The sequence below is a fragment of the Aquila chrysaetos genome, chromosome Z (assembly GCF_900496995.4).
Source record: "Aquila chrysaetos chrysaetos chromosome Z, bAquChr1.4, whole genome shotgun sequence".
Lineage (NCBI taxonomy): Eukaryota > Metazoa > Chordata > Aves > Accipitriformes > Accipitridae > Aquila > Aquila chrysaetos.
The window spans coordinates 72,497,491-72,512,256 of record NC_044030.1 but is presented as its reverse complement, the minus strand read 5'-3'; positions in this window follow the sequence as shown (position 1 = coordinate 72,512,256).

The following is a 14,766-nucleotide window of genomic DNA, read 5'->3' as shown; positions in this document are numbered from 1 at the left end:
GTAGGCAATTTTGTAGTGGAAAACTCTTTTTCAGCCCTGTGCTAATAAACTCACAAAACTTTTGGAGCCAGACAAATACGTATGCGTCTAGACTTCCAGTGCATTTTCCCCTTTATATCCACTTCCTTTCTAGGTAGACGCTGCTCAAACAGGGTAAGCATGTGCATGTATATGCAGTGCTGCAGCGCATTTGTATTCCCAGTATAGTCCGTATGTTATGACTGTAAGTCCCTCCATCTGCATTCAGGGCAGCAGCGTGCAGCCCTGCAACCTCAGAGGGTTTTGTCTGGACTGGGGAGGAAAAAGTAAAAGTATTCTCTCTCTTGGGACTGGCAGTCAGAGAGTAAGGCAATGGATGGGCCAGCTGGCCAATAAGTTTTTAGATAAATCAAATTGCTGCTGTATGCTTAGGGACAGTAATTAATCCTGTCTCTGGGACTTGAACTTGTTGCCTTTTGGAAGAACTGGGAAAAATGTTACTCTTGTCAGCAGACTGGAGTAGGTTGCAGATACGTTAGTCCATTCTTTACTTCTCCAAAACAGACTGAGGGACCTAAAGAAAGCAGAAATGCGAATTAGGAGAATTAGATTCAAGCTACCATAAATTATCTCATGCCAGGTATCTGGTTCCAGTCTGGCTCTGTGGTGAACTGGGGATGGGTGAAGGGATTCCTCTGAAAGGCTGGGGAATGGGAGTGGAAAACCTTCATCTGTCTCCTCATCAGAGAAGGTGGTGGGTGTGTCAGTTTTTTGTGACTAGCCTCTGAAAGCTGCTGCAGACAAGCCTGCATAGAAAAAAATATTACCAGTATGTTTTGTACAGATTTGTAATTGTTTGTACATCAAACCAGACAGAGAAAACTGTTTTTCCATGGATACCTGTGAAAAACAACAGCTTGCTAGCCTTTTTATGCTTTAATAATGCTAAGCTTTTGATCACTGAAAAAGCTAAAATACTTTGGCTGCTTTCCCTTGTTCTGTAGAGTCCCTTTTATTTACTTTAATAACCTGCTCCACTGATGTTTGGCACGGCCAACATCAAGTGCTGGTGGCCCAGGTCAACACATGCAGGTGCTAGTGTAAGCAGCTGGTCTAATGCAGTGAGCTGACTGCTCAGGCATGGTACAGCTCCACACTGTATTTTCAGACTATGGTTATAATAACTTCTATGTTATTGATACATGATATGTTTTCTCTTTTACTGCTATTTCTAGCATGAGGAGCAGAGTTGAGTGTACACGCTAACTTGGTATATCACCTCGCTGTAGAGGTTTGATCAGAGGACACTACAAACCTGTTATTAATCTGTTAGTACCTGGTTAGGTTTCTTAACCTTGTTGTGACCCTACTTCATTACTAATTGTTTATCTCCTAGTTGATAATTTTGAATGAACTAGTGAGTAAAAATCTGTCCTGTGGCTTTTAATATAATAATCTTTCCTTACTACCTTCCTAATCTGCAGTTCTAATGAATATGCTGAACTTCATTTTGCAAGCCAAATCATTCCATTTGTGTAAAGTGCTTTTAAGTTAAAAGAGGGGCTCACCTCTGTCAAAATGTATTAAATTTCTTTAAAATGAATTTTGTAAGATAATTTAAATTTTCTGCAATTGCCTAATTACGAATACTAAATACCAAATGCCTACAGAGGCTTCCCACAGACAGTGCAGTAGTGTACATCACACATTCCTCTGTGCATTTCCTCCAGCACACCGGTCCCCTCAAACTGGCTGTCCAGCTGCAGGTCCCCAACTGTGGCCAACTGAAAGGAGTGACTTAGCAGGTAAGAATAGGCTGAACAATATAAACCTCCCCCCAGTTTAAGTCTATCAAATAAGATAATTCTGTAACATTATTTACCTTACCAATGTACCTGAACAAAAATCTCTGCTTTGAACATCTGAAATTGGGACTTAAAATCTGTGTTTGGATTCAGATTTGAGTGGCTCATTGTTAGTCATGAGCCATGAAGTTAGCTCCTTCCTTTCACTCTGTGGCTTCTGCTCCTGCAAATTAGACCTACTTGACTGGATTACTTTCTGAAGAGATTTCTAATCTATGTGCTGTTATTCATCAGTTAAAAATGTCTGTGGGATATTTTCTGTGAAAGCTTTAAGTGCTGGTTTCCACATGTCTGTAGATTGTTCTTAGGATTAGGGTAAACCTGTTATATTCAGAAATTCCTGGTAGCTATGCACCTGGTATTTTAATGCTTGAAAGCAGTGGTTTTCCATCATGTGAGAAGAAATGTGAAGTTTGTCCACTGGAATCTACAGAAAAAGATACACAAAATAATGAGATAGTGTCTTCCCTCCATTCAATCCAAAGACCTTTATAGTCATCATTTTTGTTCAATGACAAAGATATGAATCATCATTTTCAGCTTAAAAAATATTTTAAATCAAGGTAATTTCAATAACACTTATCAGGTTCATATTTGGCTATATGTTTTGGAGTATCAACCTGCATCTCAGCCTCAGCAGCATAAAGTTAGCACTAAATATTATGGGAAGTTTATATTTGAGCATTTCCAATTAAAAAAAAAAAAAAAGCCAAGCGATGAAAAATGTGGAATGGTTTTGTTATGCATTACTCCCTAAAGATAAATATTGTGCAAGTTCTTTGTCAACTCCTTTTGCAAGTTAAATTATTCTAAACAATAATAAATGCATAACGGTAGCTTTCCACTTTATTTGTGTTGAATGACCACTTATTAAATATTTTTTCACAACAGTTTCTTTTCAAGAATGCTTAAAATATCTTTAACTATGTGGGAAATAGTAAATTGACTGCACGCTGACAGAATCTACTTCTCTGAGAGATATATGACTGTACTACTTCCAGGAAATCTGACACTTTAGTTAATGGGGTGACTTGCTGTATTTTTGAAGGGGTCAGTTAATTGAGAAAGTAAGCATCTGAGTGTTTGCAAGAATCAGATAACAATTCTCTGTGCTATACCTGTAACTTGCTACAGAAGCAGGACAAAGCTGATCTGAAAAGCAGTTAATTTAATTTCTGTATTCATTAGAAAGAAATATTTTCACATGATGCTAAGAACAAAGATACAGCCAACTTCTCTAGTGCAACACTAATGCTGACAGTGAATACAAGATTATGTAGAGACAAGTAAATAAGGTAAATGTACAGATGGAAAATGTAGTGGAGGAAGCATACGCAGTGTCTAAATGAAAAAATGCAGAATGTTAAGGGAGGAGCATATATTTTTAAGCTATAAAATTATCTGGATGAAAAATGTACATGTTTATAGTCTGGCATCTGGCATGTGTTACATGGCTAGCTTTGTTTGAATAAACTCTACCAGTCCTGCGTTAAGCCAAGTCCTTCCCTATTAATAAGATCTGTAGTTCATAAAAAGGCAACCTACATGCTGCCAGTTCAAGTGCTCTGAGGAATGTCCTGCAAAATGTCAACAGTTCAAATAGCTGCCCTTGTGCTAGTGTGACCTGCGCAGGGGAAATTTTTCCCCATTTATCTGGGCATGCCTGAGGCACATTGTCAACTGCCAGCAGCGCGGTGAAGTCATCAGGGATGTCATCCCAGAACTTGTACGCTCATCTGCCTGCTGTGAATTTTCTCTTTGATTTTTATGTACATATGAGAACAGTCATTAAAAGTAAAATTAATTCTAACTTGAGGCTTCACCTTGGCTGTAAATGTAATCTGTACTGCATGGTTCAATTTGATTTAAAACAGTACTACATCAAAACTGATATTCTTCCCATCCACTCTTCTCCCACCACGCTGCTTTTATGAACTCAGAATGAAATCCTGAGATTGGAAGGGGATATATTCTGTCTTTGCACTTTACTGCTGATAATAACTTGCTACTCTATTTCTTGGGTCAGCATCCAGATTCAAAATTAAGCCGTCTCTCCTACCTCTGAGTGTGCAAGAATTGCTTTGCACACTAATGAATATGTTCCCTCGAGTCCTGATTTCAAATTGCCGTGTAGTCTCTTTCACGCACAAAAAGCAAGCTCTGTAGTAGGATTTTCAGCAGCAAATTAGGCTCTAAAGGGAGTTACTAATACTTATAATAGCTCATGTTTTCTTGAGAACTTTAGCTGTTTGGGGAAGGAAGGGTCAAGAGGTTACATTTTTCTGCATTTCTCCCTCCCTAACTATTAGATACAGTGTATAATTTATGATTCATCTGAATATGGACCTAGACCTTTCCTATAATCATCCCCTCTTAGGGGAGGTTTGGGACAGCCCAAACAGCTATTTTTATCAACTCCTCCACTCCTTAAGATTCTGTTTTTAAAAGTGCTGGAGATAAAGGCTTTCAACACAATAATCCCAAAACTGAAATTGTAAACAGTGCACCTTCCAAGCTTGATATGAACCTGACATAACATGATTGAAGATGAGCACCCAGGGAATTAAAGTCTTGACATTTCTCATCTCCCCTTAAAAATTGTTTATTACAATAAAGCAGCTCTAAGACTCCATGTTCTGTAGTAGACATTTAGCAACTCTGCTGAGATAAAGCACTTCTCCCGAGTTCAGGACAATTCACTAGGCAAAATTACTATGTGCAGCCTGAAAATAATCTTTGGCACAGTAATGTATATTCCTTTACCGCACTCTGTAGTGCTGACCTGGAAACTTCTCCTAACCATGTGGATAAGGATAGGAATCATAGCGCTAACCTTCCTGGGATCCAGATTAAGTCTGTAAACCTTAGACTGGTTTTCAAAAGAGTACCCAAACAAGATGCAGTCACATCCTTCCTTATTTGCCTGAAATTGAAAGATACCTCTTCTCAAAGTGTTATCAAAAATAAGTTTTCCTTTTTTCTTAATCCATCAAAACAAGGTCATTCATACTCTGTTCTTTGTGTCATTTGTATACCACTTTTCCTGTTCTGTTTTACAAAACAATTTATATAATTAAACTAAATAATGCCTTTAGGCTTGAATACACAACCTGGGAGCAGGTCTGAACTAGAAATTTTGTTCCAGTATCTCTTCATAAGCAGTAAACTTACAGTGTCCTCATATGCCACTGAGCAAGCTACTTGCTCCACTGGCATGCCTGCTGCAGAGTTGGGGCACTAAAGCTTTTGCTGCTCTTTCCTTTCTTCTGAGGGGGTCCCCAAAGCCTCTCATTTTCACCTATCCCTGATTACTAACCAGGACAATGTCTCCAGCCAGGTAAGTATCCTGTAAGCCCTTGTTCTCTGTGTTCCTATGACCAACAACTGCTTAAAATAACTCCACAACTTTTTTAAACAGAAATATTTTTTTCCTCCTGATGATTCCCACCAAGAAGAAGAGCACAAAACAGCAAAAGGCTCATATATCTGTGTCTTAGCTTAACATTATGATTTACTTGCAAGTTTGGGATAAATCCTCCTTCTCTCAGACTGCTACCTCTGATACAGAGGAGGTGGACAACCCTCACACAGCTCTCATGGTGCTTCTCTGCAAGCAATGCATTAGCTTCAGCTTGCCTGTTCTTCCATTCTCCACAGCTAATTTCTTTTAATAGTACAGCATGCCCTTTGATTGTGGCTTTGATCTTGGAAGAAATAAAAATCTTAAATGCTTCTGACAGTCAGGTGAGGGGATGTCACTTATAACAGGACTCCCTTGTACATACAAGTGCAATAAAGCCAATGTGTAAAATATGCTGCGATATGAATGCACAGCATAACTTCTATTTCATAGTTATTGCTTATGCTATTACCCCATAGCAACTGCAGGGTAACTCACCCATTTTTCATGGGCATACTTAGGGCATTTGTACAGTCTACACGTGAAATCAGTCTCTCTGCTGATGTTACTCCATGCTGTGCCACTGATTTCTGTGACCCCTTCCAAGTAATACCTTCTGATGATCTGATCCAAACCTCTCTTAGGTGAGAGGTTATCATTAGTCATTTAGGTCTTGTATTCCCCCCCCGCCCCAGTTGTTTCCTGAGTTATATCACTGATGTCCTTCTTTGGAAAAGTTTTGTATGTATTTTGCTTTTCTTCCTCCTAACTGGGACTGTGCTGTCTCCTTACATTGCCTTATAGGCTTCAAGACAGCCCAGGGTTTCTACAGTGTTCTGTGAATTGGTCCTGCCACTGGCACGCCTTCGCCCCAGGATACACTGCACACACCCTTTGCCTGGTTTGAGAGGTCTTCACTGAAAGGGTGGCTCATGGCAGCCTTCCATATGGCTTGCATTGACGTATCCTTCTCGTAAGAGGTGGGATTTTAGGGCTCCTTTTATTGTTCTCATTCTTCTGCCTCCTTTGACAAGGCTGGGCTGGTGAAAACGCTGTCATTCTCCCTTACTGGTGTTGGCTGTAAAGGCAATGCTTAGCTGGTGTCATCAGAGAGTTGTGTAAGGGGGCTGCAATTGCTATGCATCACCAGCTAATCCCACCCAAAATTCAGACCTCAGCTCACCAAAAAGAACAAAACCAGCCACAGGAGACTTCCAGGTAAAGTGAGTAGAAGGTATCATTTAGCTTGCTTAGGACAGTAGTGGATAATAAAGCATAAAATGGATGATGAAGGCTAAAAGGATGGTTCTATTTACCAGTCGTCCGGTATCACAAAGTGCATTCTTATATAAGGTCCCATTGTAAAAAAGCTAAACAGACAATTCAAAAAATATTGTGCACTTAATCAATACTAATGACATCCTCCTTAACCTAGTTACAACTGTCTGTCTCTGTGCTTCCAGGGATAAAAATTTTCTCCTGAGGCATTAATGACTGAACAAAAGCAACTTCTGGAGCTTATCACATTCTTCTGAAATACTGACTTATTTGTCTGCAGCCAAAGGCAAGAGTGTGGATGGAAATGGCCTTTGTCTGGTCCCAGCAGCTGGGTGCAAAGCACTGCCATTAAAAACTTGCTCCACAATAGACAAAGATATGTACTGGACTGCTCAATAGATGCTTAAAAGCATCAGGATTAAAGTGATCATAAGGAGTTTTAAACTGAAAATTATGTTAAATACTATAAGTAGATCATAAGGAAATTAATTTTGAAAAATCACCTTCCTTTAATACAAAGCTTTCCAAATCAACTTGTGTTGTCACCTGTTCATAAGGAGTTTGGCAGACATGTACCAATCCAACTGGTATTTTTTTATAAAGCCAAGCAAAACAACCAATACATTTCAATAGTCTAGTTTTTGGCTAACCTAAAGCTGTGAAAAACCAGGGTTAAATCTTTCTTTTCTTCTCCTTACCCACCACTCCCAGTAAGCTTTGTGGCTCTAAACTGGCATTTCAGCAAAATTTAAGTGCCATAACCCTAACCTGTGATTTTATAGCCAACCCACTCAGCATCTGTAGCACCTCTGAGCATGTCCAGAACTGCTCTGCATCTTGACAGGGCTGAGGTGGCTGGCACTACCATCATACCTAATCCCAGCCACATCCCAAACTTGGCCTCCTTCCCACAGAGCTCCCCACAGGCCCAAATTCAGGCAACGTTCCCAGGCAGCACCTGAGATGCACTGATGGGATCAAGCTCCCCACAAAATGTATTAAGGGCAGTCATTGTCTTTTTTTTTTTTTTACAGTACTTGCAAAAGGAGAAGTGCTTATAGTGTCCCCTTCTTTTTTACTCCTCATTAAGATAATAGTCTAGTAATTGAAGGCTTCATGGAGGAAGGAGTGGAGGGCCCTAGATTCAACATCTACTCAGGGTGAAGGTGTTAAAATTCACATCTCCAAGTATGACAGGAAAATTGGTTTGACAATATTTTTGTAGAAAGCAAATGCAAGCACCAGCAATACCAGTATCAGGGTATCAGCTACAGTTCCCAGGAAGTATGAATCAAAACTTTTTTGTAGTAATCACCCATTTGTAGGGACAACTTCATGTCTTAAGGAGCCAGATGAGATGCCTTAAAATAGGTCTTTTCCATTGCTAATTGCTCTCATTGCTTATAGAATAAATCTCAACAAATGTCATCAAAGAAAAATCATATTTAAGTGTGTAGGATGGTAGCTGATATCTCTAACATTATTATTCTTCCTCTGCTTTTGCTGAATTCTGGTCTTGTTTGCCTTAATGAGGCAGCCATAGTTGTATGGGAAAATGCTTCATCAGTGCTCTGTTATTTTGGAAACTGAAAACTTTGAGTCAAAAATATTTCCACTGAAAACCAAGAATTTATGTTTGGGAAGGCTGCCCAGCTGCTTGTTGCCCAAGTAGTCTGCTTGTCCCATGCCACAGTACTTGTGCATCTCTTGGGAGGGGAGGGGTTGAGGTTTACAAGTTAGCACAAGAAGGCAACAAAAAAGACAGCAAATGCATTTTCTTGCATCTTCCTCTGTTGTCTGACCGAAATCCACAGAGAGGTGGAGTTGTTCACCATGAAACTCTGGAAACAGAAGGGAATAAAGCCATGGAAGGACGCTTGCCCTAGTTTATTGTCAGCACATCACTGAGGTCAGAGGAAAAAAAAATTGTGTCCTAGGCAGGAGGAAATTTTAAAACATCAGTGAAAAATGCCATAGTCACTTTAAGTATTTTTCATAACATAAGACATATCTTTATAGTTTAGAGAAGTTATTGCTTAAACTTATAGCTGTATCAGCAAGTGAAGAACTAAAGAAAAGTCAGAAAAGATCTGCTAGTATAACAGCACTGCTAAAATTTGGACCTAGATTTCCCCAACAGCTTGCCCCTTTTAATCTTGGAATACAACTGAGGTTTTGAGATTTATTTTGACAGACCTAGAATCTGGTCTTCAGATACATAGCACTTGTCCTACTTGTTCCAGAGAGACTATATATCATTTTGATCAACATTCAAAGTTGAACTCTTGGCTCTCCCAGAGCCAAGAAAATGACATTTACTGAGCCATAACCCATCAAATATTTATGAATCATATCACATTAAATAAAAATAGAAAAAGAAACTGTGAGAGAAAAAAATGTTTAGATTTATTTCCCTCTTTTATTCCCATCTGAAGTGAGTTCTTCTGAAGATCTGCTTAAATACTATCCATGTTTTTTTCCACACAAAACAAGCCCGTTTCAAAATAGTTCTAAGACACTGCAGTGTGCAACATATTGGATGTGCAAGGCAAAACTGATGACTAACACTGTAGGCATTATTTATTAACTTTAATTCATACTACCTCATATCCTCCTGTCAGGTCACTACTCCTCCTCCTCCTTTTTTATTATAGATGAATGAAAACTGATGCTTTTGCATTCTTTTTAAGCCATTAAATTATGTTAATTATTTATGGTAAGGCATCACAACGAATAACGAGACACATCCCTGAAGGTTTCAGCTTCCTGTTGCAGCAGTTTCTTGGCTTAGGCATTGTTTAAAGGAAAACACATGAAATGATCCCAAACAGAAAAAACCCACACTTTTCTTCAGAATTTTACAGGGCCAAATTTAAGAGAATCAGAGATTGTCAACACTAATAACTTGGGCAAGTCTTCTGAAACAGTATTACACTTGTGTATTCTAGGGTTACATGTCCAAATGTGTTTGAAAAGCTGTTTTATCACAAGAAAAAAGTACAGGAAATGGGAAGGGACTGTCTGTCGATATAGGCCTAGAATGCAACACTGGTTTCAACATGAAGTCTGCATGAATATAATTATTGTGAATAATTATAGCTACAGCAACTAAAACCCTTAGATTCAAATAGATGTTGCAGGCCTAAACCTTTAAGACTTTTTTCTCTAAATCTAAACCCCAAACCTAAAGGCCAGGACCCAATAAATCAGTATATGCACCCTGTGGCTGCTAAGAGCACCTGCCTGCTCCAGACCCAGTCAGAAGCTCGATTACCTGGGATCACAAGCCAGGAATCTGCTCCCCTGGGAGCAGTACGTTTGCTCTAAAACCCAAAAAAGGCTCATTTAAAAAAAAGTCACAGTGTCTTTAACATTTTATAAGAAAGCAAAGTCTTAGAGCCTTCATTTTGCAGTGGGGAAGTTCGAGCTTCAGGTCTGGTCTTGGTCTATGGGAGCTGAACCTCACTGCCTGCATCCCCTGGAGGTGTGTTGGACACTGGTCGAGAAGGAGTATTTGTTACCTCTCACTCCCCTTGAGGATGTGCCACAGTGAGCAAAGCGGTGATGGTTCAAAATGTCACAGAAGGAGAAGAACATGAGGCTGTCTTTGACGCTGCAGGTCCCTGACTTGGGTGGTCAGCATGAGAAGATACAGGACTGCAGACTGTCCTAGGAGGACTGCAGCAGTATTTTAGCACTTCCATGTGTATCGTCTACCCTTTCAGTAACGTTGCAGCACAATGAAGTGGCCATGGCTTCATTTACAAAGAGAATCAACACGTCTTCCTGTGAGGGCAACTGAGATCTCTATGTAACCTGAATTAAGTGAAGCTTTTTGAAGACATCTTCATGATTACCCAGGCCAGACACAGGTATTGCTGTGCAAATGCAATCTATGCACCTATCATGGGTTCCCCATACAGAAGCATATTGGGTGTAGCAGAACTACAAGACTAATCCCTTAAGGCTTAGACTTTTTGTACATCATAACTACTAGTTATCATTTTTTTAATTCCTATGGAACAATCCACATCCTTTTGTGACCACGAAGTAGGCTGAAAGACTGTTTCTTCTATTGTTTTAGATACTTATAGTCAGCCTAAAGGACTGCTTTTATCTTTTTAGAGTGAATGAACTAGAGCAAAAGAAATGGAATTCTTTGAATCTGAAAGTTATGAATCAACTCTTTGATGCAGAATGACTAGTTCTTGTCAGTGTTGGGCACTGTCATGGTTTTCTTTGCACTTGCATAATGCAAGTTACGTTAGCATCATGTGACAAAGATGGATGAGGATGTACCATGTTCCCTTCCAATTACATGGCAAGTGGTGAGAGAAGTGATTCATGTCTATATGGTACTAGATGCAGCAAAAAAATTAAAAACAGACCTTCTGTATCTCTAACAGAGAAACCAAGGATTGAATCCTGCAGCTTTAAAAACATAATTATGTGCAGATGTAACAAAAAAAGTTCAATAATATTTTAAAAAAAATAATCTTGTGGAAATCTCTGACTTGAAGAGTATAGAAATTAAGTCTAGCAGGAGTTACTTTGGGGTAAAGCATTTTCATGTTGTTGTTTTTAATCCCCAGAAAGAACTCCTATCCCAACCACCTACTTTGTGGCTATCATCATCTCCAGCTGCAGAGCTAAGGACGTAGCCATGTTAGTCTTATAGTGATAAGTCCATAAAGCAAGGAGAAGTGGGGTCCTGATTTTGAAAGAAATGTCACACTTCCAAGCCACTGCCTTTCAGGAAGAGGTTTTCTCTCCACGGTGTCCTGAGCAGTGAAGTTCCCATGCTGTGAAGCATACTGGCTGGAAGAGAGGACATCCCCCTGCACTGTGAGCTGATAGTGGCCCCAGCTGCAGCTCACATCTGTCACTGAGCAGCGTACACCAATCTTTCCCTGGCCTGGGTTACCTTTGTTCAGCTGCAAAGGGACAAGGTAGAGCTCAGCTTTGGCTAAGAGCATTCCAAAACTTCAGTCCAGTCTTTTACATGAGTCTGAGGCAAATCTATTTTGAGTTTTGAGGAATGCAAGTATCAGAGTGAATAATTTCCAAAATGAGGAAAACGTCACTTTGCTATCCTACATTTTGTAGTTGCAGCAAGAGCTGGACATAGATGTGCTTGAAAACTCTGGTGGAAGCTGCTGTGACAATATTTCCAGGCCAATAAAATAGAGGAAATAGCAAAAATCTTTAGAGGATTGGGGATGATGAGATTAACACATTAGTTTTATCTGTTTGTAGAATTCAGAGAATTTGGGAAAGATTTTGTTCAGCTTATCGGGGAAAACTGAATCTTTAAATCACTGGAAATCCCACTGTGGGTTCTCATGAGCTGAGCTGCCAGGGGTCTCTGGCAGGACAGAGTTATTATACGTCTGGGAAGAGCATGTGACAGTTTCCAACTTCCTTCATAACAATAACAAAAAAATTGTTCATTTCATTAAATGATTAGGAAACAAAATGTCTTAGGCTACAAGATTTTTTTTTTCATTGCCTTTCTTACAGCAAACTTTGCGTAAATTTAACTGCTAAAATTTTTGAGAAATAGTTTGGGGAAGTCATGGCGATTCATTACATAGCCCCTTCTTAAACAGGGTACCTTTGGGAAAATGTATTGCCCAGAGACTGGAGCAAACACATACACCATTATATTACAAAGTTAATGCTTAGCTGAATAAACTCAATTTTAAAACAATAAATATTTGTGAATAACGTTATTATCGGCAGCTACAGATACGCTTCTTCAAATTTCTGGTAGTTTAGCAGGTTAGTAGGCTGTTCAATCCATTTGCTTGTTTCCTTGTTTATGAACAGTAGTTACCAGCTAACAGAAATTCATGAAGTGCCTCTGATGATTTCGTCTGGTTTGGGCCTGTTTTTTATCAGGAAGGCTTCCTTAAATTCGTTAGCAAAGTGACGGAGGTCCTGTGGTCTTGTGGTCACTGCACATCTTTGGTTGCATTACATCATGTGACTATGTGGAGCAGAAGAAAAAAACAGGCATTTTCTTCTGTTTGCCTATGATGAGTCTTGTCAGGTCTCTGTGTCAAAACCCCTAAAGCTTTAAACCCATATTCTACAGATTGTCTAGTGACTCTCATCACATCAGTTGTGTCAGGTGGCACTTTACCTGTGGAGACTTGGTGTCACCTATGGAGATACAGAGTCCAGAGACCCATCAAACCCCTGTTCAGAAAATCATTCGGAGACAAGGTGAACATGGGCCAGTTGGCAAGTGGAGTCCACATGCACTCAGAGCAAAGAAATGCAACGGTCCCAAACATTTGTTAGCTCAGCTGATTTGCCTCTCCTGCTCCCTTGATTGTGTAAAGTTTTTTGTATCTGTGAGATGCTAGTGGGACTGTTTGTGTCAGTAAGAACTCACCACAGCAGGGAAGTGTTGCAAAATCTGTTCCCCTCCTGGGGAAAGAGAGGAGGGTGTTTGAGCCTGCGTGTGGGGAGCAGAGGGCAGGGAGGGGAGGGGAAGTCACCACTGGCAAAATACCTAGAGTTTAGTTTTCCTTTTTTATAACTTCTCCCTTCCCATTTATTATTACTCTTCAATGTCTCTACAATATTTTTAGTTTCATTGGGCCTTTTTCCCTGTTATTTTTTCTTGAAAGTTAAAAGTACTATGTGCCAAATTTTAAGTGAAGGCAATTCAGTATGGAACCACTGAATGCTTTACACTAGCTAAAGATCTCTGTGCCTGCTAGGTGCAGGTTGCCCTCACTTTTACACTAAAGTCAGGTTTTTTAGCTGGTGGGATTCCTGATGTGGTTCCAGCCAGGCACTGAAGCTCCATGTGCTGCAGCAGAACTGGGGTTTGAAGGACAGAGGGGATATTTTACAAGTGAGGACACATTTGCACAAGCTGCTCTCACTTCTTGTTCTGGCCGTGCTCTCAAGTGACTTCACCGAGCAGGCATCCCTCTCAGAAGACTTGGGGATTGTTATCCTGAAATTTGTGGTGCAGTAGTAAATTCAGCTGCTGTACCTCAAAGTTAACAGTTTAGTTACAGGATTTGAGGGCCTTTAGAAATATAATAGAAGGGATTTTCAGTTCCTGGAGAAGAAATGGCTTAATAATTTGGGGGTTAATAATGGGGTTTCCATTGGAAGGATCTATGAACGAATGCTGCAAAGCCAGAGTGGTGTAATCTACACTGAGGGAAGGGTATAAATTATAATGAAAGAGGGAACTTCTCAGAAAGAGATAATAGGTTGATGATCATAAGGATTTCAGTTGTCTTTTCCAGAAGGGTGGCAAGAGTGGCGGCTTTTGTGCAAATTTCCCCAGACTGCTCCTTGGCCTTGGTGAATCTCTTCTCCTTGCAGAAGAGATGTGCCAGCTGACTCTCTTCCTCTGGTGGACATGCCCAACCTATGAATGTGTTGGGTCTCAACAGCTGTTTTTTGCAAATCCATACCACTGAGGTAGAGGTGAAGGTCCCTGTGTCATTTAAAAGCACTAATTTTCAAAATAGTTACTTTGTAAAAAAAAAAAAGTAGTCACATTTCTTCCTTAGTTATCACCAACATACCCAGCCTCTGGAAATCTATACCTTGCATGCAGATAACCACATTTGCTTCATTTCTATCCTTATCAACACTTCTACAAAGTCCTCACTGGTCTTGTCAGTGGTGCTATAGACCTATTATAAATAACAAAAGCATACGCTCTGACCTATATCCGAGTCTTTGTGTATATGTCGTATTTGCAGACTCTTGCATTTGCCTGTTTCTCTGTTGCTTAAGAGTTCATGTAACAAACTAATTTAAGACTAGTAAATACAAGGAGCAGGTATTCACTCTCCCTTAACTTGCTCCCTTTTTTCAGTGCAGTTGGTCCTGGTTTTTGCTGCTGTGTGGTCACATAGAGTTATCTTTTCCTGATTTCTATGTGTAGAGAGGGATTAACAATCTTTGTTTCGGAATAGTCCATGAATCATACTTAACTCTATAGTGTTGATTTCTCTGTTTGTGTGTCCACTTAGGTTACTGACACTTTCATAGTAAAAGCAGCTGAAGATGGTAGTGAGGAATCCTGTAGCTGGCAGATACTCGGTTTTTTCATTGCTTCACAGAGCTTTCTGAATAGCTGGGTGCTCTTGCATCTTTTAAAAATGCATTTTTAAATTATGTTTGTGCCCGTCTACCAAAATGATTCATATCTACAAGAATTGCTACAGTAGAGCAGTTTGGGAAAATGACCACAACCGTTCAAAT